The sequence below is a fragment of the Eptatretus burgeri genome, chromosome 8 (genome assembly GCF_056783735.1).
Source record: "Eptatretus burgeri isolate ZD-2024b chromosome 8, Ebu_testis_v1, whole genome shotgun sequence".
Classification (NCBI taxonomy): Eukaryota; Metazoa; Chordata; class Myxini; order Myxiniformes; family Myxinidae; genus Eptatretus; species Eptatretus burgeri.
In genome coordinates this window covers 86,522,911-86,545,659 of record NC_140968.1, presented here as the reverse complement: position 1 = coordinate 86,545,659, position 22,749 = coordinate 86,522,911, and the positions used below count along the sequence as shown (strand labels likewise).

The 22,749-nt window shown below is 40.1% G+C and overlaps 1 protein-coding gene and 1 long non-coding RNA gene across 2 annotated transcripts in view; one reads left to right on the top strand and one right to left on the bottom strand.

Annotated features, from left to right (window-relative positions):
* Nucleotides 1–22,749, bottom strand: part of LOC147022212 (voltage-dependent T-type calcium channel subunit alpha-1H-like) — a 481,200-nt gene that overhangs the window by 293,350 nt on the left and 165,101 nt on the right. The gene's annotated exons all lie outside the window — the stretch shown is intronic.
* LOC147022213 (uncharacterized) lies at nt 13,837–16,301 on the top strand. Its single transcript, XR_015061115.1, has 2 exons — nt 13,837–14,544; nt 14,642–16,301. It is a non-coding gene; the product is annotated as an uncharacterized LOC147022213 (long non-coding RNA).

Below are 22,749 nucleotides of genomic sequence, written 5' to 3'. Positions count from 1 at the left end.
TCTCCATAACTTCCAGGTATCTATCTATCTACCTACTTCAAATTTAAGCTTATCTACTGTTTCTGCTGCCACTACCTTTCCAGGGAGACCATTCCATACATTAACTATTCTCTGAGTAAAAGTCCCCTGCCTTACGATCATCTTAATTCTCCTGTTCTTTACTCTCAGGCTATGGCCCCTTGTCCTATCACTGTCTACTCTGTTGAATAAGTAATTTTTATCTGTACCTTTCATTATCTTAAACATCTCTATCATATCTCCTCATAACCACCTCCTTTCTAGTGTATAAAGCCCTGTCTCCTTGAGCCACTCGTCATAGCTAAGTCGAGCTAGGCTCAGAATCAATCTTGTAGCCCTGTGCTGAACCCTCTCGAAGGTATCTATGTCTTTCCTGAGTTGTATTGCCCCATCCCAACCACAAAATTTACCCAAGTACATATAAATTGCAGACTATTGTGGATGAAGGATGTACCATGGATGATATTTATTTATTTGTATGCAGCCTGTGGAGGCTTGACTGCATCATTTTCTGGAGGCACAGCTGTACCACTGATGCAGTGCCACTTGTAACTATAAGATGGTACTCATTTTTCCAACCTCAGAAGGATGACTGGCTGAGTCAACCCACCTGGTGTTAATTCAACGAAAGAACTTGACCTTTAACTCAAGACCCTAAGATCTTAAGCCAGATCTTACCGAACCATTAAGCAAACACCAGGCTCCACCATGGATAATAAATAACTTTTGATGAACGTACAGTAAGTATGACAAAAATTTTTTATATCTAACAATAGAAATGCAGATGCGAATGTGATGATGGATTGTTTGTTTTTTTAGCTTGATAAGACAGTTGAAAATTTGCAAAACCCATGAGATATTCTAATCTCAAATAGTCTATAATGCTGGAAAGGATTGTATTGAAGCCTATTTGAAAATTTTCAGGGGGGTGGTATACCCAAGGACCCACCCCGATCCGGGCACACACTGCATTGCTGGGAAAATAAAACACTTCAGTTTTCTGGATTTGCACCCCCCCTCCCCCACCCCGTGTGTGTGTCTTCAATACCAATAAATGTCCGTGTGTCTCCTCCATAACTCCAAAACCATAAGACATAGCAGCCTAAAACTTTGCATATATTCTGAGAAAACACCAAGGAAATGCAAGAGTGAAAATTGGGTGTTTGGGTTCATTAAAACACCCCTTTAGAAGATAATTAACGGCCCTTTTTAATTATATCATTATTCTGGGGATCCTCGGCCACCTCACTCTCTGGGTTCTTCAGCCGTTTCCTGGGTAACCTCGCTGGTGTCTGAAGCCGCCATGTTTTTTTGGCCTGCTCAACCATGCCTTGACTTGGAACAGGCCACAACAATTTCTTAATGAGAAAGTTTTTTTCCCACTTTCTTCACTCATTCTCGAATGCCTCTTCATCATAGCTACAAATCGCTGGGTACATTGGAGTGCTTGTAAACACCCGGAGACGTCAGCGTTAATTGCCTTATTTCATTTCCACAAAGGAATAACCGAGAGAATCTCTTAAACTAAGCAAAGATACAAAATTTAAGCTCCATATTTGAAAATACCAGCAGTTCCGACTCCTAAAAAAAGTGTTGACTTGTCCAATTTTGACATAGTTTGGACATTGGGGCATCGCCAGCCAACCATTCAATTGGTGTGCTTGCTTGAGTGCTTCAGCCACTTGCCGAGCACCCCACAGTAGATGGCGGTGGAGTTCCTGTCCCAAACAGGATGTACTGTTCGCAATTGCTGTGGGGTAGAAGGTGTTCTGATGAAGCGTTTTTGTTGGAGCGTGAATTTAATTCAATAACAACAACAACAATGCATGGGCATTGTTCCCTCAATCTCTGACTTCACGGGATAGGGCTTCACCCCATGTGATTGTGTGACCGGTGTAATGTTCCTGAGGATTTGGTTCATGTTTTCTTTCTCTGTCCTCAGTACGATGAGCCCAGCTCGTGTCTTCTGCATTCTGTCCATGTCATGTGCATCTCGTGGTCAGGCCTGCAGAATGCATTTTGCCATCTGAGTCAGAAGCACCCCCAGTTCTGTTGATCAGTTTTAAAATCCATTAACGAAATGGGGCTAGCAATACAAGCCTCCAGTATCCAGATCCGAGGTGTTTAGGGGTGTGGCATATATACAGCCTCGCATGTCTGAAATCGCCATTAAACACCAAAAAGAAACAAAGAACAACCACGCTACATCATTCCAAGCGAATCGTTCATTCACTACGAAAGCTTTTGCTGTGCCATGTTATTCAGAGCGAGTGGTTCGTGCACAGTCATTCAGAGTGAGTGGTTCGTGCACAGTCATTCAGAGTGAGTGGTTCGTGCACCGTCATTCTCAGCAATTGGTTATTGCGCCATCATTCAGAGGGAGTGTTTCATGCCCAGTCATTCAGAGTGAGTGGTTAGTGCCCCGTAATTCAGAGTGAGTGGTTCGTGCCCCGTCATTCAGAGCGCGTGGTTCCTGTCCCATCATTCAGAGTGAGTGGTTCTTGCCCCGTCATTCAGAGTGAGTGGTTCGTGCCCCGTCATTCAGAGTGAGTGGTTCCTGCCCCATCATTCAGAGTGAGTGGTTCTTGCCCCGTCATTCAGAGTGAGTGGTTCGTGCCCCGTCATTCAGAGTGAGTGGTTCCTGCCCCATCATTCAGAGTGAGTGGTTCCTGCCCCATCATTCAGAGTGAGTGGTTCTTGCCCCGTCATTCAGAGTGAGTGGTTCCTGCCCCGTCATTCAGAGCGAGTGGTTCGTGCACCGTCATTCTCAACAAGTGGTTAGTGCGCCATCATTCAGAGGGAGTGTTTCATGCCCAGTCATTCAGAGTGAGTGCTTCCTGTCCCGTCATTCAGAGTGAGTGGTTCTTGCCCCGTCATTCAGAGTGAGCGGTTCGTGCTCCGTCATCTTGAGCGAGTGGTTCGCACTCAGCGATTCTGAGTGAATCATTCATGATGAGCATGATTCCATCTGTTTGAGAAGTTCGAGAGTGCATAGGGAGATGGATAATGTCCTGAAATGTTTCAAGGAGATCTACGAACAGAAAATGAAGGCAGCGACTCAAGTCTCCATTTTCAATTTTTTTTTTTTTTAATCCCAGGTGAATCAGCCTCCATTTCACCTTCTATGCTTTCAACCTCAACTGGACAGCCTGTGACACCTGAATATAGCTGTCACAGGCAATATGCCCTGCATCCAACCCCAATCAAGACAACATTTCTGAAAAAGTAATTCATTTTACGGTTATTTGTTATACGTTCTATTTACACATCGCTCCATGCTTTTCTATTCCTCCTTGCCCCACTTCCTCGCTCCCCGACTCCTCCTCACTCCCTTCTGCTTCAACGCTCTCCCACCCCTCATTGGTCTCCCTCCCTCCTCGCTCTTCCACCCCTCTCGCTCCTTCCTCTTTTTCTCCCCCGCACCCCGCCTTATTATACCTGTTGTCCAAATCGTGGTTATGTCTGGTCGGACCCTTCCCTCATACTGCCTTAACTTGCGCTCCCCTCACTCTGCCTTCCCTTTTCACTCCTCTCCTCGCTTCGCCCTCCTTCCTTGCTTCCCCACCCCACATCAATATCCCTCCTCCTCGCTCCCCCTCCATCCTCTTCATCGCCATACCCTCCCTCCTCTCCCCTCCTTCTTACACCCCCCCCACCCCACTCAATAATCTCGTCAGCAAAGCGACAGGTTGTATTTGCTAATATATAGCAATAAATGGCTGTGTGTGTGTATGTGTATGTGTATGTGTATGTGTATGTGTATGTGTATGTGTATGTGTATGTGTATGTGTATGTGTATGTGTGTGTGTGTGTGTGTGTGTGTGTGTGTGTGTGTGTGTGTGTGTGTGTGTGTGTGTGTGTGTGTGTGTGTGTGTGTGTGTGTGTGTGTGTGTGTGTGTGTGTTCGTAAAGCATAACATATTCTCTCTAACTTCCCGAGCCGAGCCTCGCCTCGCCTCTCTCTCTACAATCCTCCCTCCACCCCTCCTAATGCAGTGCAGCACCATTTTCACATCTGTCTCTGTCTCTGTCTCTGTCTCTGTCTCTGTCTCTGTCTCTGTCTCTGTCTCTGTCTCTGTCTCTGTCTCTGTCTCTGTCTCTGTCTCTCTCTCTCAGTATCTGGATAGTTGTTATCTTCACACGTGTCTGGATGGTGGTTGTGTCCTGGCAGTGTTTGTCTCCGGACTGTGTATCTCCAGACATGTCCGCGCGGTGTTTGTCTCTGGAAAGTATTTATAGTACGACAGGTAGTAAATAGATTTCAGACATTATTTTGTTTCAATCTTCACTGTTATTCTATGCAGAATCATTTTGATGAGATGGTACGAATCGTAATTAACGCTCCACCACACGTCTGCATTCCCTTCCTCTCACCTCATGCTGCCTTCCATTCCCCTACTCCTCCTCACTCTCCCCCTCCTGTCTCTTTCCCCCCTCCTCCTTCTCAACCCCCGCCCCCACCACTCTCTCTCCTCCCCCACCCCTCTCCCTCACTCAATTATGTTTTCATCCCCTCTCAGTATTCCTGTCATCGAAGCGATGGGTGGTATTTGCTCGTTTATAATATAGTAATCCTTCTCGAAGCAATCAAGAGAAATATAAAAGTACAGAGAATTAGAACTCAAACAATTACAACAACCACAGACACCATGACAGCAGCATCAACATCAACAACGACACGTTATAAAAGATACATTTTTCGGTGCTTCACTTCATTTTACATCCTCTTTGAAATTCACAAATAAATATGCAATGTTTGTGAAGTCTTTTGTCTTTTGTTTGTCTTTTGATTAAATCTGTCTTTTGCTGTCTGCCACCTTTGCTGTCTTTTGCTGTCTAAATCTGACAACATGCTGTCTTTTGATTAAATCCGTCAGCAAAGCAATGGGTCGGCAATCGGTATGCCCGGTATAAAAAGAAACTATGGCAGCAGCACAGTTTAAATCCCTTCTTAACACTTGGGTTTAAACTGGAATCCATCAGCATTTACAATAATCAAGATACTGACTGCATTTCTTGTACAATATGTGCCAAAGTTAACTTGGAATGATGATGCTTCAAAAGCCTGAATAATAATCATCATCCTACACATTGGTCATTTTTTTTGCATTTGTATCACAATGTAAATGCAATGGGAACATTTACAAATTGTCATCAAGAAAGCGATCTCTTGAAATCATTCACAAGAGCAACAAACAAGAAGTGGCAGGGTTTAAGCCAGGGTATTAAAGCTTTCATATTGGATATCTGTTACATCCAAAAGGTTTTTAAAACATTGAAACAAAAGGACAAAACTTTGTGAAGTTGAGATCAAATAAATGGTGCACGGTCGTGCTGGCGAGTATTGTCGGATGGGAGTTACCTCTGACTGCTCCAGAACATCATCTGTTTCAAGTGTGAGATTTTGACAAGCTTTACGTGGAGAATGCAAAGCTAATCAAAACAATATTTATGTACCTTGGCCCTAAGGCCCAAATGCATGGCCATGCAAGGCCCATTTGCACTTCCTTGGTTGAGAAATGCCTTTTTATCATTGATCAAAAAAAATTCCAAATACGATGACAAAGCCAACATCAGTCACAACCACTCTTTGGAAAACCATATATCAGAGTTGGCTTCCAAAGACAGCAGCAGAATGTCAATACGTTCTTTGACAAATCTGAACTTCCAAAGAACTACAAGGCCTTCATGCACAGCCAAATGGAGTACTGTTCTCCCCTTTGGGCTGGCACCCATGGCTAACACCATTCATGTCTTGATGCCGTGGAGTACAAGGCTCTCAAAATAATTGGAGCCTCCCACGATGAAGCTGAATGTCTGGGCCTGTTGCTCCCACATCACAGACAGATTGGTGGCCTCCGTATTCTACAAATTCCTTTCTGGTCTGATGTGTACCTCATGCCATTTCCATGCTCTGCCCCCTCCTCCTTCACCCCCCCCCCCAGGTCTCCCCAGGGTGCATGTGTATTTCCAGTAACCAATTTCTGATGAAACTTCAAAAATCAAAGCCCAATGCTCACCACCACTCATTTGCTCCTCTTTTCTCCCACGTGTGGGATCAACGAGTTCATGGTTTCAGCACCCACAGGCTCATCGCTGGACTTGGTATTCCAATGCTGGTGGTGTGGCAAACGAGATTGGCTGTGTGAACGTTGATGGTTGCTGGAGGATGATCCAGAACTACAGGATCTACCGGAGTGCTCAGTTCCGCAATACTGACCACCGGCTTGTTGTGGGAACTCTTAAGTTGCACCTTAAATCCAGGAGAATGGTGCTATCCCAGCCTTGGCTGGATTTTGGCAAGCTCAAGGATGAGAGGGTAGCTGAGGAGTTTGCAAACAGGCTGAGTGGAGATTTGGGGGGTCTGGGTGCTTTGGGGGATCCTGAAGAGTTGTGGAGTGCCATCAAAACCACCATCCTTGATGTTGCCGTTAGATGTCTTGGAACTCACTGGAGGGCGAAGCAGAATTTTGTCTCTCAAGGGACACTGGATACCATTGACCAGAGTCACAGGGCCAGGCTGAATGGCAGAGCTGAGCTGTTCAGGGATCTGAGGCGGAAAACTGTACGTGCACTAAGGGTGGACAAGGAGGCCTATGTGCGAGGAATCTGTGAGGGGGTAGAGAATCACCTGTGGTCAAGTGATTCTCGTCCTGCTTTCAGGGAAATTTGCACATTGCATTCATCCATGCCCATCCCTCAGTGTACAACAGTTGGAGCAGAGGGTGGTGAGCTCTTGACACAGGAGTCTGAAGTGAAGGCCCGCTGTGCCAATTACTTTGAGCGGCTGTTCCAGGATAATCCACCAGCTGTTGAGTTGGATGTCAGGGGTGTTACAATCCCAATTGCTGACCCTCAAATCAACTATGCTCCACCTTCTTTGTAGAAACACAGACTGCGGTGACCCGGTTTAAATAGAGTAAAGCTCCTTGGATCTGTGGCATCCATGCTGAACTTCTCAAGGCTGGTGGAAATGCACTAGTGTCGTGCATGCAGTTCTGTGCTCTGCCTGGAATCCAGGCATCCTCCCAACAGATTGGAAGAGGGGCCTTTTTGTTCCTCTCTGGAAAGGGACGGGTGATCGCCAAGACTGCAACAACTACCGAGGGGTGACGCTGCTCTCAGTGCCAGGCAAGGTCTTTGTTCGGATAGTTCTTTATAGGGTTTGCCACCATCTTCTTAAGCACCAGCGTCCAGAGCAGTCAGGCTTTACACCAAAGAGGTCAATGATTGACCGTATCCTTGCTCTTCGGGTCCTCACTGAATGCAAATAGATGAGAGTTTTGGCAGGGGCTGCTTGCAGCCTCTGTTGATCTCAGTCAATTGTTTGATTCAGTGAATCTGGATGCCCATCTGAAGGATTCTTGGTCTTCGTGGGGTGCCACCAAAACTGATCAATCTGATGTGTGAACTATACTCTGGTACCGAGAGTGCTGTGAGATGTGGTGGTACCATCTCTGACTTATTTCCAGTTGTTACTGGAGTTCGTCAGAGGTGTGTGCTGGCCCTCACACTTTTCTGCATTTGTATCTACTGGATTCTGGGGAGGATGTCAGAGAGATCAAGCTGCGGTGCATCGTTTGGGAATGTCAAGATCTCTGACCTTGATTTCGCAGATGATGCAGTCATCTTTGCGGAGACTCGGGATATCATTTTGGGGACCCTCGCGGTGCTGAATGAGGAGTCTGAGCAACTGGGATTACGGGTTTCCTGGGCCAAAACTAAGATCCAGGCTTTCAGTGACATCTTGGATGCTGCTATCCTATCTGTACCTGTTTGTGGTGAGGATGTAGAGGTCAGGAGAGATTCATTTACCTTGGCAGTAATATTCCTATCTCTGCTGAGGTTAACAGATGTCTGGGTCGGGCCTGGGGAGTCATGGATTCACTTGGTCATGGGGTGCGGCGCTGCTGGTACCTGTGTGGGAGGACAAAAGTCCGAGTCTTCAGGTCCTTGGTGCTTCCAGTCTTGCTCTATGGATGCGAGACTTGGCTCTAACCAGGGATCTGAGATGGAGACTTAATTCCTTTGGTACCAGGTCTCTTCGGAGAATCCTTGGCTTTCGCTGGTCGGACTTTGTGTCCAATGAGCGGTTGCTGAGAAAGATTCAAATCTGTATGAATATGTGGCTCGTTTTCCTGACGCTGATCCTGCTCAACCGAGTCTCTCAGGAAGGGAGTCTTGCGAGCGTAAGAGGACAATGGGCTGACCACGTGCCTCGTGGTTGCAGCAGGTTGATCAGCATCTCAAGGATACGGGGATGGGCCAGGCATCTGCCTGAGGGATGGCCAGACGGAGGCCCCTGGTGTACCGGCAGAAAGTGGACGCACAACACGCTGCTCTGGTCCAAGCTCCCATACCTGACCTGACCCCGTGGGACCAACTTCCTCTGTATGTTCAATCCCATTCTTCCCTCCTGCACTTCAATACAACTATTCACCTCCTCTTCATGTCCTCCCCAATGCATACTCATGATCTTTCTTACCCTCATTAACCTTCCCAACTGCACCCCTAACTTTATCAGTCATTGTGTGTTCTCACGCACATTCCATCCACATTTCCGTTTATTACTTTCAAAATCAAAGATTTTTCAAGTATATTGGTTAATCAGTTTTGTTATTCTCTGTCTGTCTGTCAATCGCCTCCAGGTTACAATGCTAAACCAATAGTCATGAAACTTTACCAAATTGTTGAGGTTATCTCAACTGACAAGCCAATTGATTTTGAAGTCAATGGTCAAAGGTAATCGTAATTTTTCATCCGATTGACTTGAATGTTGAACAGGATTTTCATGTGAGCTTACAGAATTCAACCACCAATTATTTTTGAGTTCAACCTCCTCCATAAGGTCAACATCTGAGGTGACATTTATAAAATCTTCAATTTTCATCCGATTGACTTGAAATTTAAAGATTTATATTTCAGGTCACTGAATTCAACCAGCTAATTGTTTCTGAGATCAATATGGACCAAAAGGTCGACATGAGCCAAAGGTCAACAACTTAGGTCGTATTTCATAAATCCTCAATTTTCATCTGATTGACTTAGAATTGGAAGAGAATTTATATTTCAGATCATTGAATTCAACCACCAATTATTTTTGAGGTCAACATCGGTCAAAAGGTCAACATAAGCCAAAGGTCAACAACTCAGGTGGTATTTCTAAAATCCTCAATTTTCATCCAATTAACTTTAAATTTGAAGAAGATTTATATTTCAAGTCACTCATTGAATTCAACAACCAATTATTTTTGAGGTCAACAGAGACCAAAAGGTCAACAATGGCCAAATTTCTAAAATTGTCACTTTTCATCCCATTGACTTGAAATTTGAAGAGGAGTTGCATATTTGGTCATTGAATTAAACTACCAATAATTTTTAGGTCAAAGTTGTTTTATGGGTTTTGCAAGTATCGTGCTTTGCATGACGTCTTGTTTGTTCCATTTATCTTTCATCCCCGGTTTATCCTTACTGCTCTTTCAGCCCTGTTCTCGCTGTACTTGAGCTTGTATCAATTGTTTTTTCACACCCTTTGTCATTCTCCCATGTTCTCTGTCATTCTTCCCCTCACCCATTTTTCATCCATAAAATCAAAGTAACATTTTTGGTTCAGATTGGGCTGTTAGTAGTGTTCCCAACTAAATCCGTGGCTCATGATTTGGATGTGAACTCACGTTCAAATTCTACATCCCGTTTGTGTTTGTCTATTGTCTGCTAATGTCCTTGCAGTTTATGTAAATGTACAATTATGTCAACTAACGTCTCTGTCCTGCATTTTATTTGCAGGAAAACTTTGCCATGAGCATAAGATCAGTGTAAAAAAAAGTTTGGCCAGCAATACACAAGAATCTTGTCCTGATTATCATTTGAAATTTTTGTTCAATCCACCCATGCGTCCTAGTCCCACAAATGCATGGATGTCATTGGAACTGTAAATTATTCCTTTTAACCCCCAAGCAATTACTTTGGCATGCCTTGTGGGTATTGTACAACAATGCGTATGTAACAAGGAAGAACTGAAATATGTAACATGAAGATAAGGAAGGTGGATATGTATGTAACAAGAAAGAACCGAAGGTGGATGGGGGTTATGTTTTCACCCCTGTCTGTCTGTCTGTCTTTCTGTTTAAGAACAGGATATCTCAAAAAGTTGTGGACGGATTCATACAAAATGTGTTGGAGAGCTTGGATATGTGACACCTCCAAAATGATTAGGTTTTGGTGAAGATGCAGTTCCGGAGCTGGATCCGAGAATTTTTTGAATGATTTTTCACCATTGAGATATGGAGTCAAAAATGACATACTGTAGAGCAGAATATCTCAAAAAGTTGCAGACAGATTCAGACAAATCTTGGTGGGCAGGTTGGGTGTGTGACAAGGACGAATTGATTAAATTTTGAATAATTATTCGATTTTGGTAAAGATCTGATTCTGTATCCGAGAGTTTTTAAAGTGATTATTCACCATTGATTGGTAGGGCTAAAACGATTTTCAGTGTAGCACGATATCTCAAAAAGTTAGGGATGGATTAGGACGAAACTTGGTGGATGAGTTGGTTTGGTGACAACAAAAAGCCAGTTAAATTTTAGTTCAGGTCTAAATCCAATCTCTGAGATGTGACAACAGAAAACAGATCAGTCTTAATCCCGTTGTTTTAATAAATGTCATTGAAAAGTCATGTTTGCAGGTTTTCCAATACAAATTCGGAATGAAAAAAAGCACACTAACAAAACTTGTGCCATTTCCTGCTTGCTTTAATTTGTAACAGTCAAGTTCTGCTTAAATGTCATGCCACACTTTAATTGCTGAATGAAGACACGATATAGTATCACACCGAGTCACAACTAGTTGTGTCAGGCAGAATGAAGTCACCATGACCTGGGTGGATTTACATTACACGAAAGTATTGTAATGAAAATTGTGATTCACGAAGAACTTGGCAGGAGATCGTCAGTTTATGAGAACCCCCTGGATCAAAAGCACCTGGGCCGAGGTTCTCCAAATAATTACATCTTATACATTATTCATCTAATCCTCTTTCGTTATGTGATGCAATGTAACATTTCATTTTTGGTTCCATATTCCATTGCTTCCTTGTCTGCATTTACATTCATTAAACATTAACAAGTTGGAATTTTGAAGTCCTAAAGGGGGTTAATAATACTATGGTCTTCCCTACAATTTCCCATGGACTGTTAGAAACCTTACTGGAGAGAGGGCAGAGATGGGATCTTTGTCTTCATTATATGAATAATTTGAAGTTTATAACAGTGAATATGTTATAAGTTTAAGATATGAGAGGCAAACTGACGTTTATTTGCAACATGAGCCAAGCCTGAAGCCGTTTAAACAACTAGGCCTATTGCAACACTTGTTTTTTAATGCCTAAGTTCTTACAAAGTAATAGCAGGAAATGCAAATGTGTGAAAAGGCACTTTTGCCCATACAACCTGTTCACATCTCTATTGCATCACAAAGTGTGCCAACCCTCGGAGGTTAACCACCCACAAACTAGCAGTATCTGGTGTACGTCCCCACAGTGTCTTTCATGAATAGTAGGCAAATTATCACCTGAATCTTGAACAAACTACAAATTTCTACGTTAATCACATTAAGTTAAATGTCAGGTCCAGCCATCAAGTTCCAAAAAGACTTGGCCCAAAAGCTTTCCCTGGCCGATCCCACAAGAAGTTAATGGGAATAATTAGGACCATAAAAGGTCATAGTATGCGCGCGCGCACACTCACACACACACACACACACACACACACACACACACACACACACACACACACACACACACACACACACACACACACACACACACACACCTTCTTCAATGTCACCAATTATTCCTGTGGGGTCAGCTGAGGGAGAGGTTTGGCCGAAATGTTGAACAAACTGGCTGATCAGGCCTCATATTCAATTGTTCCTTATTTGGGCAGAAACTTGGAATATGGCCACCACCAGCAAAAACTCATGTAAAAACATAAATATGTGCAATGTTGTAATGTGCAAGGTGGCGACAGTTATAACTAGAGGGGGAGCACTCGGTCACGGGGTCAAGGTCACCGGATAACGTCAATTTCAGGTCAGGTCAGGTTCGATCTGTGACCTGCTACAGGTACCATGTAAACCTGTACAAACCTGTTCCATGGTCGGGTTGTCGGCGACTAAACCGTCTCCCCCACCAGGTTTTCTGGTGAGGAGGGTGTTTGGATATGGACACCCAGCAGGATTAAAAACAAAACCTGTCAAAGGGCGGAGGAGCTCCTTGTGAGCCAACGGCCATCCATATCTAGTGCCCAACTGTGTCTGCGGACGTCCTCCTGCAGTTGGGTCACTTCTTATTAGGAGGTTGGTGGCAGGATTTGCACTCCAGCCACCGTAAAACGCTTCATTCCGCAAAACGCAAAAACGCAAAAAAATCTGAAAACCCACTCCGTGGGAGTACCTCCTGTGCAGCTTCCCTTCGCAGGGCAGCTCACCGGATGATGGGATTGGGGCAAAGCCTTCGGGACCCCCAATCTTTGATAGGAGGGAAACCACGGGGTAACATCCCTGGGTCAGATTGCGGGAGAGTGTGTCGGAGTGGTGCTGAGGTGTCGTCCACCAGACGGCGGTCTCCTTGGGTTAACCTGAGGCGGTCCCTTCGGGTGGGTGCCTGGAATGTCCTATCCCTAAGAGAGGATGATCACCTGTCTCTGTTATCATCTGAGCTCAAGCGTTTGGACATCGGGATTGCAGCTCTCTCTGAGGTTCGGAGACCGGATTGCGGCGAGATAATGGTGGGTGGTTACACCTACTATTGGTCTGGTCGCTCTGATGGTTACCATACCCAAGGAGTTGCTGTCGCTGTGTCCAATAAGCTGACCCCAATGATAATTGAGGTAACACCGGTCAACGAGCGTATTATGAGATTAAGGATTCGTCACTCCTTAGGTGTCATTTCCCTGGTCTCTATTTATGCTCCGACTGAGGCGAGTGATCTTACCGTGAAGGATGCATTCAACGCCACACTCGAGTCTGTGGTTGATCAGTGCCCCAGACGAGATACACTTCTAGTCTTGGGGGATTTCAATGCATCAACTGGAACTGATAGGGATGGTTATGAGGTGTGTGTTGGTCCCCATGGGTCAGGAACTATGAACCAGAATAGCACTAAGTTCCTTGACTTTGCAAGAAGTCATGGACTTAGGGTGGCTGGTTCATGGTTTCAGCGCCCGCAAGCTCATCGCTGGACTTGGTATTCCAACGCTGGCGGTGTGGCAAAGGAGATTGACCATGTCCTCATTGACGGTCGTTGGAGGATGATCCAGAACTGCAGGGTCTACCGGAGTGCTCAGTTCCTCAATACTGACCACAGGAGTAGGGTAAGAATACTGATTCTGGCTCACTTTTCCCCATGTAAATGAATGGGGGATTTTCAGCGATTCATATTTTTTTTCCCAAAAAATAAATCCCCTTTTTATCCCAAGGTATATTTATTTGTCTCCCCTTTTAACTTGGAGGTTGAACCTCATTGAATTGAACACCTGGGGGTTGAACAGCTCACTCATTGAACCTATAAAGATTTGTTCATTCTCAAATTCCTTCAATAGTTTAATTTTCTTTGCACAATAATCCCCATCTAAAATATTGATAAACAAAACATTTGAATCTTTATATTTTTGAAGATACCCCTTTTGTGCCATTACGAAATGATAAACCTCTTAATGCTCTCATCTGACCACCTCCTGAGCCACAGGTTATTTTTTGTTAAGCCCCGCCCACTTTTCTTTAAGCCCCGCCCACTTTTGCTAAACTCCGCCCACTTTTCATGAGGTATTTTTTCTAAGCCACGCCCACTTTTCCTAAGCCCCGCCCACTTTTGCTAAGCTCCGCCCACTTTTCATAAGGTATTTTTCTAAGCCACGCCTACTTTTCCTAAGCTCCGCCTACTTTTGCTAAGCCCCGCCCACTCTTACATCATTTCCAGTTCATCTCTGACTCACAAAGAAATCACTAGAAAATTACAGGATGTTATGGTTTTTGAAAAATTTCCCAATGAAGGCTTGCCTAGGCTTGCCCAGGGAATTTCCAAAGGAAACCACACCCACCAGTCTTTCTCTATAAAAGCTTCAAACCCAGGCTCCATTTTAAACATTTGTTCTTGCTGGCAATGGTGTTCTGTGTGCTTGTCTCGAACTGTCTGTCTTCTATGGAACTAAACCTTCAAGTTGATGAACTGGATTCAAACCTCTTATCTATTGAGGTAAGATTTTTTATTTTCCTATTTTCAAACTTTGATTGAAGCATACTCATTTAATAATTAAATAACTTAATTAATACATTATTATTTTCTCTCACAGGAAATTGTGTCTGAAATACGAAATGAAAATACTGCTTTTGCTACAACTTGGGGGAAATTGTTGGCTTGGTTGAAGACCTTGAGTGGGATGACTTTGGTGTTCCTTGGAACTCTCTGTCTTCTATGGAACTAAACCTTCAAGTTGATGAACTGGATTCAAACCTCTTATCTATTGAGGTAAGATTTTTTATTTTCCTATTTTCAAACTTTGATTGAAGCATACTCATTTAATAATTAAATAACTTAATTAATACATTATTATTTTCTCTCACAGGAAATTGTGTCTGAAATACGAAATGAAAATACTGCTTTTGCTACAACTTGGGGCGAAATTGTTGGCTTGGTTGAAGACCTTATGAGCGACCAAGACCCACAGAACGAGTTCGTCCTTGATGACCCAACCAAAGAGTTATACCTTGGAGACCAGCAAAATCCTGAAAAAGAGTTTTACAGCAATAGTACTCATTGTGAGTTATCAAGACAATACCCACTGAACAAGTTATACGTTGATGAGCCAGAATACAAGTTTTACCTTGGAGACTCACAAATTTTGAAAAAATCAGTAAATGAGTTCTGCCTTGATGGTTTAAATAACTACCTTGGAGACTCAGGAAAAGGGTTCTGCCAAGATGGTTCTAAATATGGGGCCTACCTTGGAGACTCACAAATTTTGAAAAAATCAGTAAATGAGTTATCCTTAAGAGACTTTGTAAGTTGGTTTTACTTTGAATACTTGAAATGTGGGTTCTGGATTGATAACTCACAATGTGATACATATCTTGGAAACTCAACGGGAATGTGGTTATACCTTGAAGACTTGGAAAGTTGGGTTTATGTTGGACACTTGAAACTTTTTTGGGGGCTTTTATTTATTTATTTGTTTATTTATTATTATTATTATTTTATTTATTTATATTTTGGAGACTTTTGGAGTTGCTATCACTCTTTGGGATCTAAACCTATCGATGTAGTTCTTTGTCGGATGGTGCTTGATGGGAGCAAGATCAAGAAAGTTCTGGGAAGAAAGTGCAGGCTTACTCCCCCTTTTTACGTCATCAAACCTGAAAGCCTTAAAAGACAGAATTGGAAGAAGAAAAAAAAAAAAACGTAAAAATATATATATATAGGTGGAAATCTCATTTTGAAAAAGACTGTGTTGGGTGAGGATTGAGTTGGGGTTGAGATTTTGAATGTGAGGGTTGGGGTTGAGATTTTGAATGTGAGGGTTGGGACACACACACACATACACATCAACAAACAAAAGTTAAGCCTTGACTATTCAGTTGAGGATTCTGTGTTTGGGGTTCACAGATCTAAGAACGTCCCCCTTGACACACATTATATACTGTTATACACCTCGGACTTGGCCCTCGAGTGTCCACAACGGTGTATAGTAGGAGGGAGTGAAGCGCCAACCTATTGCTCCCATTGCACACACACACACACACACACAAACAAAAGTTAAGCCTTGACTATTCAGTTGAGGATTCTGTGTTTGGGGTTCACAGATCTAAGAACGTCCCCCTTGACACACATTATATACTGTAATACACCTCGGACTTGTCCCTCTAGTGTCCACAAAGGTGTATTATCTGCTTAGTTTTGTCTTTTGTAATTCCTGTGAATAAAATGAACCTAAAATCTCTTCCCCTTCCAAATCATATATTTTATAAGTCCAAGGAACTGTATCTATTACATCAACAATTTTAAAAAGTTCTTTCGTCCATCGTTCAGTAAAACCCTTTTCAAAATGAGATTTCCACCTATATATTCTTACGATATCACCAACTTTGAACTTAGGTTTTCTGACATTAATCTCTTTTTCATATTTTAATTTTGTAAATGTTTCTGATGGCTTCATATTCGTTGACGTGTGAATCGTGTCATTATACTTATCCACAATATCCTGAATAAAAGATGACCATTGTTGTGAACCGAGTTGTGTGAATTTTTTATATAGTCTCTCTTTTAAGGTACGATTAAAACGTTCAACAACAACTGCCTTCCCTTCATTAAAGGTACTGTATAATGTAATACTGTTATTTTTTAGAAAATTCATAAATGTCTTGTTATAAAACTCTCTACCCTCATCAGTCCACAATTTTTTAGGTTTTCTCTTACTTTTATTAAATATCTGTTGAAAAGCTAACATAAGAGTATTACCTGTTTTGTTTTTTAAAGGGACAACCCACGCATATCTACTCCTCAAATCAATAACGGTTAAAGCATACTTGTACCCCTTATCATTATTGAGTTCAATCAAATCAGCAGACCAGATATAATCAACTTCCTTGGAATAAACTTTCCTTCTCTGAAACTTTGTGAATATTGGTTTATGTAATTCATCAGCTAATTGCTCTTCAGTCTTAATGGCATCATTAGAGCCTATAAGTTTTTTGAATTTCCAAGTCCAAGTTTCAATTTAGCACTAATCATCTTCTTCACGATGAACCTATCAACTTTTTCTCTCAAGGTTGGATTTTGTATCAGAGACAAATTATACAACATTTCTCTATCGGCTTCATGCTTTTCTTCCAACGTTGTGGTATTCCCATAATCAATATCGTGTCTCATGCACACTTCATCAACTCTATTGATTGGTTTACTCCAGGATTTAGGATTGTCTGCCTCATCTAATCTTTTATCTAAGTTTGTGCCTGGACCACAGAAAGAATAACCTGGAAGATGTAATTCCCCTGGTATTCCAGTAGTTGTAAATTTACTTCCTGATAAAAACTTTTGTATATCTCCTCCGAGTTTGTGTTTGGAGATAAATTGATTTTTTTTTGAACCACACACCGAACATATACCTTTTTGTATAACCCTGTTATTTTTACTTTTAATATATGAAATATTTTTAGTATTAGTTTTCTTTTTACATTTGAGACAATAACTCATTTATTTATGAGAAAAATTCCTGCAGAGTGCAAAAACCTTTTTAGTTTCCAACATGCACATTTGAATCTTAATTTTTAAAACATAAAGAATCCTTAGAAATGCCTTCACTCTCTCCTCCATTTATTTAAGAAAAAACTTGAATTAAAATACATGTCTTCTCGATGTCGATAGTCTTGTCGAAAGTATTGCAAATAGACTTTTTAATTCTTTGTATTCCTCCCTGGTGAGATAAGTTAATTTCTTTAATACCTCTATTCTTTTTTGAATCTCACTGGTTTCCATATTTTGATATTTATTCATTCTCTCTCTTTCCTCCCTCTCTCTCTTCTCTCTTTCCTCCTTCTCCTTTTCCTCCTCTTCCCTCTCTTCTTCAACTCCTTCCTCATCCCTTACTATACTTGAATCGTTTACACCCCATAGAATATTATACATATATTCATCAGGATTTCTTGTTATTCCTGTATCCAAAATAATTTTTTTTACAACAGGAAACCAATAAAATTTCTTTTGAATTTCTAAAAGAGCCTTACCTTTTCTTAACCTTATAATTTTTTCATTATTTAACATTCTAATTAAATCTAAAGTTGTTGGTTTATCAACATCAGCATAATGCCAATCTTTTATTGAAAATACCTCATTCTTATGTTGTAGAACATATTTATTAAAATACCGAATACCCTTTTCTTGAAGGTATGCTTGGACACAGAAATGATAATTTTCTTGAAGCCTTCTTGCTGTCATTTATGTATTAGAAATATATGTTAGAATAATATTATGGCACGAAACACCTCCCCATCTTCCCATAGTTAAATCATTTTGTATTTCCTTACTTATTATATATAATCCTGTTTTTTCTGTTTTCATGAGATAAACAAGGGCAAAACCATTATTATATTTACCCTTATTAAATTCTTTTATTTGTTGTTTACTAATCGTGGCTCCACAAAACTCATTCTCGATACCAAGTGGATAATATTCTTCCTTACGAGACTGATTTAATTGTTCCAGGTCTTCGAGGTTAATTTTAAATGACCAATTATACCCTAAATCATTCATATCATACCCCCATTGTTCTATTCTCATACAAACGATACGCCCTTCTTTATAAAAATTTATTTTAATTCGAACTGTGAATTCTGTATGACCTGGAGATAATATCAACACTTCTGTATCTTTAGAATACACAGCCGTTTTATTTAAGTATATATATTGTGATAAATCGCTTAATCTCACCAAGTCATTCGCGTCAGTCGGGCTTGGATAATTTTTTAATTTATAAGCATTTTTCATGTTAATATTTTTGTTTATATTATATTTATATCGTTCAGCCTGTGCCTTTGTATAATAATTTGATAAATCAATATCCAGTTCTTGAGATACACCAAAGATAGAACCATCTTTACCAACATAAGTCATTTATATTAGATTAAAAATAATATCATAAAATTTTTTATTTTTGTTGAGTTGAAATAACACATATAGACATAATTGACCACAACACTTGGAATTTAATTCTTGGACTTGAAATGTTTGATAAACACCATTCTGTAAGAATTTTATGACTTCAACAGGTGGTGGAAGACCAAAACTATCAAAATAATATTTGTCTTGACTATTAAAAATACAAACCCAATGAGAACCGTTCCCATCATTATCTTCTAAGTTCATAATAATATTCTTTGTATGTTTCAACACATTTGTTAATTCATCTCTCATACAAATAACCACATTATGAATTTTTAATTTCTTACAATATTTGGCAAGTTGTAAATTTGATGTTGTATTCTTTCCAAATTCTTTCAACCACTCATCAATGCTCATTTATTTATTAGAAAGATATAATCCATTACCTCTTTTCGTTAATTTTACACCTGCTTGTGCTATAGAAGAAAGCATATCTCCAACTAACAATCTCGCTTTATCAGGCAGACCTTCAAGTTTTTCAGCAAAATCTACAATTACACCACTTCCACTAATTTGTTTCTCCAACTCTTTGTTATGTCTTTCCAATTCTTTTGAGCCTGGAGTTGAGCCTTCCTTTCGTTGGCAGTTTTGACCGCTGTTGAAATACCACCCGTCAATGCTCCAACCGCACTTAAACCAGCAAATAAAGGAATTAGAAATGGGAGAAATCCTCCACTCGTCTCTCTTATTGAATATTTTTTAACATTGGTTTTGTCATTTTAATTTTAAGTGAGCCAGTGTCATTCAAGATTTTAACCTGTTCTCTTGTGAGCAAAACATCAATTCTTACTGCTCCTTTTCTCTGAATTGTATTAACGTTAATCGTACAAGGCTTTTGATTTTGAACACAAGATGATAGTTTATGAAGATTGATTTGATTAACATATACCCCAGTTGGTACTTTGCCACTCATTTATTTAACAAAAAATTATGTGAGACTAATCATCACACCATTATCTGTATTAATCTGCAATTCTGTTTCTTCCAAAAGCAAACAATATGTATCAACTTCTTCACTCTCTCCTCTTTCAATGTATAGGGAAGTATCCACTCGATTAGACTTTATAGTTTCTTTTTGAGCGCTCAGGTCAAACGTATAGATTGTATACAAACTTTTAAATGCTGTCATATCCAAAATAGGTTCTTTATTTCCATTACTTTCACACACCTTTTGGTAAGACTTGTATGCTTCAGCAAAATCATTTTTTTCCCAATTAATTTCCAATCTATCTTGTGGATAAAATGTTCCATCTAGAGAAACGCGAAGTTGTTTCACCTTAGCATTATCACTCAATGCATTATTCTTATCAGTCGCAGTATCACCATCTGGCTTTTTAAAAATCATCCACAGATATCGTGGCTTTCCTTCCAGAACACCCAAATTCCACGTGTAAGTAGTTTGATTGAGTTTAACGTGTTGACATCTTCTTTTGAGGTATGATACACTGAGTGGTTTTTTGAGTTAAGTCTTCGATTCAACATCTCTTCTGTTTTAAGATTAGGAGTATATTCACTGATATACCAACTCATCTCCTCAATTACAAATTTATTCTGATCACCAAAAGCATTACCAACACCAAAAAGCAATCTATTTTCATTATCATTCCTTTGTAGTTGAAATCTAATTTTAAGACCATACAGAACTTTATCATAATCACAAAATCCAAATATACCTTTAAGAGGAACTGCCACAGTAAAACTATTTTCTGCTTTTGTATCATCATTATACATTCCTTTCCTTTGAGTATACCCAGGGTCTGTGTTTGTTCCCGTTGACATATCAGGAATAAAACCTTCGACAGACCCCTTTCCCATTCTATCACTGAATGTATAGAGTGTAAATTTCATCATTTCAGATACAGCAGAGACATAATCAACCGCTTCAACTTCTTGTGTTCCAATATACAATCGCACACTATCAAACATTTTCCAGAAGAAATCATTTACAAGTGTAGCGTTTGTGTTATTCCCAGCCTTAGTGAATTTAAATTTACACAACAAGAAACTTTCGGAGAGATTCAAATAGGTTTGTTGATTATTTATTTCAAAACTTTTTGTACCATTTGTATTCCAGTCTGTTCCAGTTATTGCATTTACCTTGAAGTAATCTTCTTTTTTAGTGGAGTTTGAGATAATAATAGTATCATCCAAATCATAGATACTATCAATTGCTTCCATACTTGTATTTATTTAGGAAAAAAGATGTTAAAACTTTTGAAACCCTGATCCAAGTATTTGAATTATTTTCTGTCGTTCTTGGGGGACAACTGAGTTTTACCTTTCTTAATTTCTTTTATTGCTTGTAATTTATGAGATTCTTTCTGAGCATCTTTTATACTCTTTACAGCACCTGCTACATTTCCCACAGCAGAAGCAGTTGAACCAATTAGGTCTTTATGTTTAAGAATAGTTGAACCAATACCCATGAGAGTATCAATTATCCCATCTCCTCTAAATTGATGTCCGACACCCCTTTGTCTCTTAGGTTTATAGTATCCTCTACCAAGATACATACCTTCACCCTTGTAGTACGGGAAAGGAACATCCCATCCCCTGTAATTATTTTATATTTTCCCAACTCGTGCTTCCTCACAATAACCATCGTATTTATTTATTGAAAAACTTCACGTAGGTGAATTCTGATGGATATAACTTCTCCATTAAAAGAGATCACACGATTATCTTGGTCGGTTATCCTAAAATTTACTCTGTGTATGGTTTTTCCTGACACAGGTAGATAAACCAAATTTTTAGGCTCCATATTGAATTTATAACCAATTGGGGTTGAGTATGCGCTGAATGAAAATATTGTATTTGTTTTTAATCCATCATTATAAGCACCATCAATCAAATCACAGTGAATTAACACCGAATTTATTCCTGAGGATATTTGAATGACATTATCACTGTAAAACGTCCCATTAGTTTCAATCTTTTTGAGGAGAAACCTAATAACTCTCTAAATGAATTATCAATTGTGAAATCAACCTTGTAGTTATTTTTAACTTTAATCGTTGATTTTGAAGTACGTTTTTGAATGTTTATAACAATATTTTTTGGTTCATCACCCTGTTCTTTCATAAGACGAGCAATTTCGGAAGATATTTGAGAAATCTCGTATGCTCCGGGTGAGACTGTTATCGTTTTGTATCCACTTCCCGGATTATAACTAAACTTGTCATTTTTCTCGGTTATATTAAATAAGGTATTATAAGTCTCCATGGACAATAAAGATGCCTCATATTCTTTTGTTGTGTCAAGTTGTAGTGGGTATGGGAATGAAGATGTGTGGTCGCTTGTTGTGAAATTAAAACTCAGGATTGTGCTTCTCATCTTATTTAATATGAGATAAAATGTCTTTATATTGAGATTTATTAATTATTTTCATGTTCATCAACTGGTCTAAAATGGCTGATGCTTCATTAAAACAATTGTTATTTCCAGCCTTCTTACTGCCGAACAACAATAACAGTCTATTAACTAATTGCGATGGGTCATTTGGAAGAAAACTAATACCTGAACCAAGGATACTTAAAGCCTGAATAATGTGTTTCTCCTTCTCATTCTTCCTACTTTTACCAGAAAGAATAACCTTATAATTTAGAGTGTTCAGCAAATCAATATATACTCTATCATCATTATTTTCCATATCCAATGGTTTATCAATATACTTTGATTCATCCCTCACAGTTGAACCTTGTCTTCCATCTTTTGTGAGAAGAAACATTAATCTCGGAGTTAGTTTAACAGGGGGTTGAGCAGAACTTAAGAACCTTAATTCATCATTAAATATCAATACCTTTTCTTGAACAAGATGAAATATTGCTGGTTGTTCTGTTGGAATGAGTCCTGCTTTGGTTTTTGAATCCGCTGAATATTCATTGTTTTGAACAGCATTCACAATATAATCAGGGGGTTGATTAATCTCTTCCAGTTGTTGAAATAAACCTTCATCATCATATTCTAATTCTCCTAAATGCTCTAATTCTTCCTCCGTCATTTGACTGAAATCTTTTAACA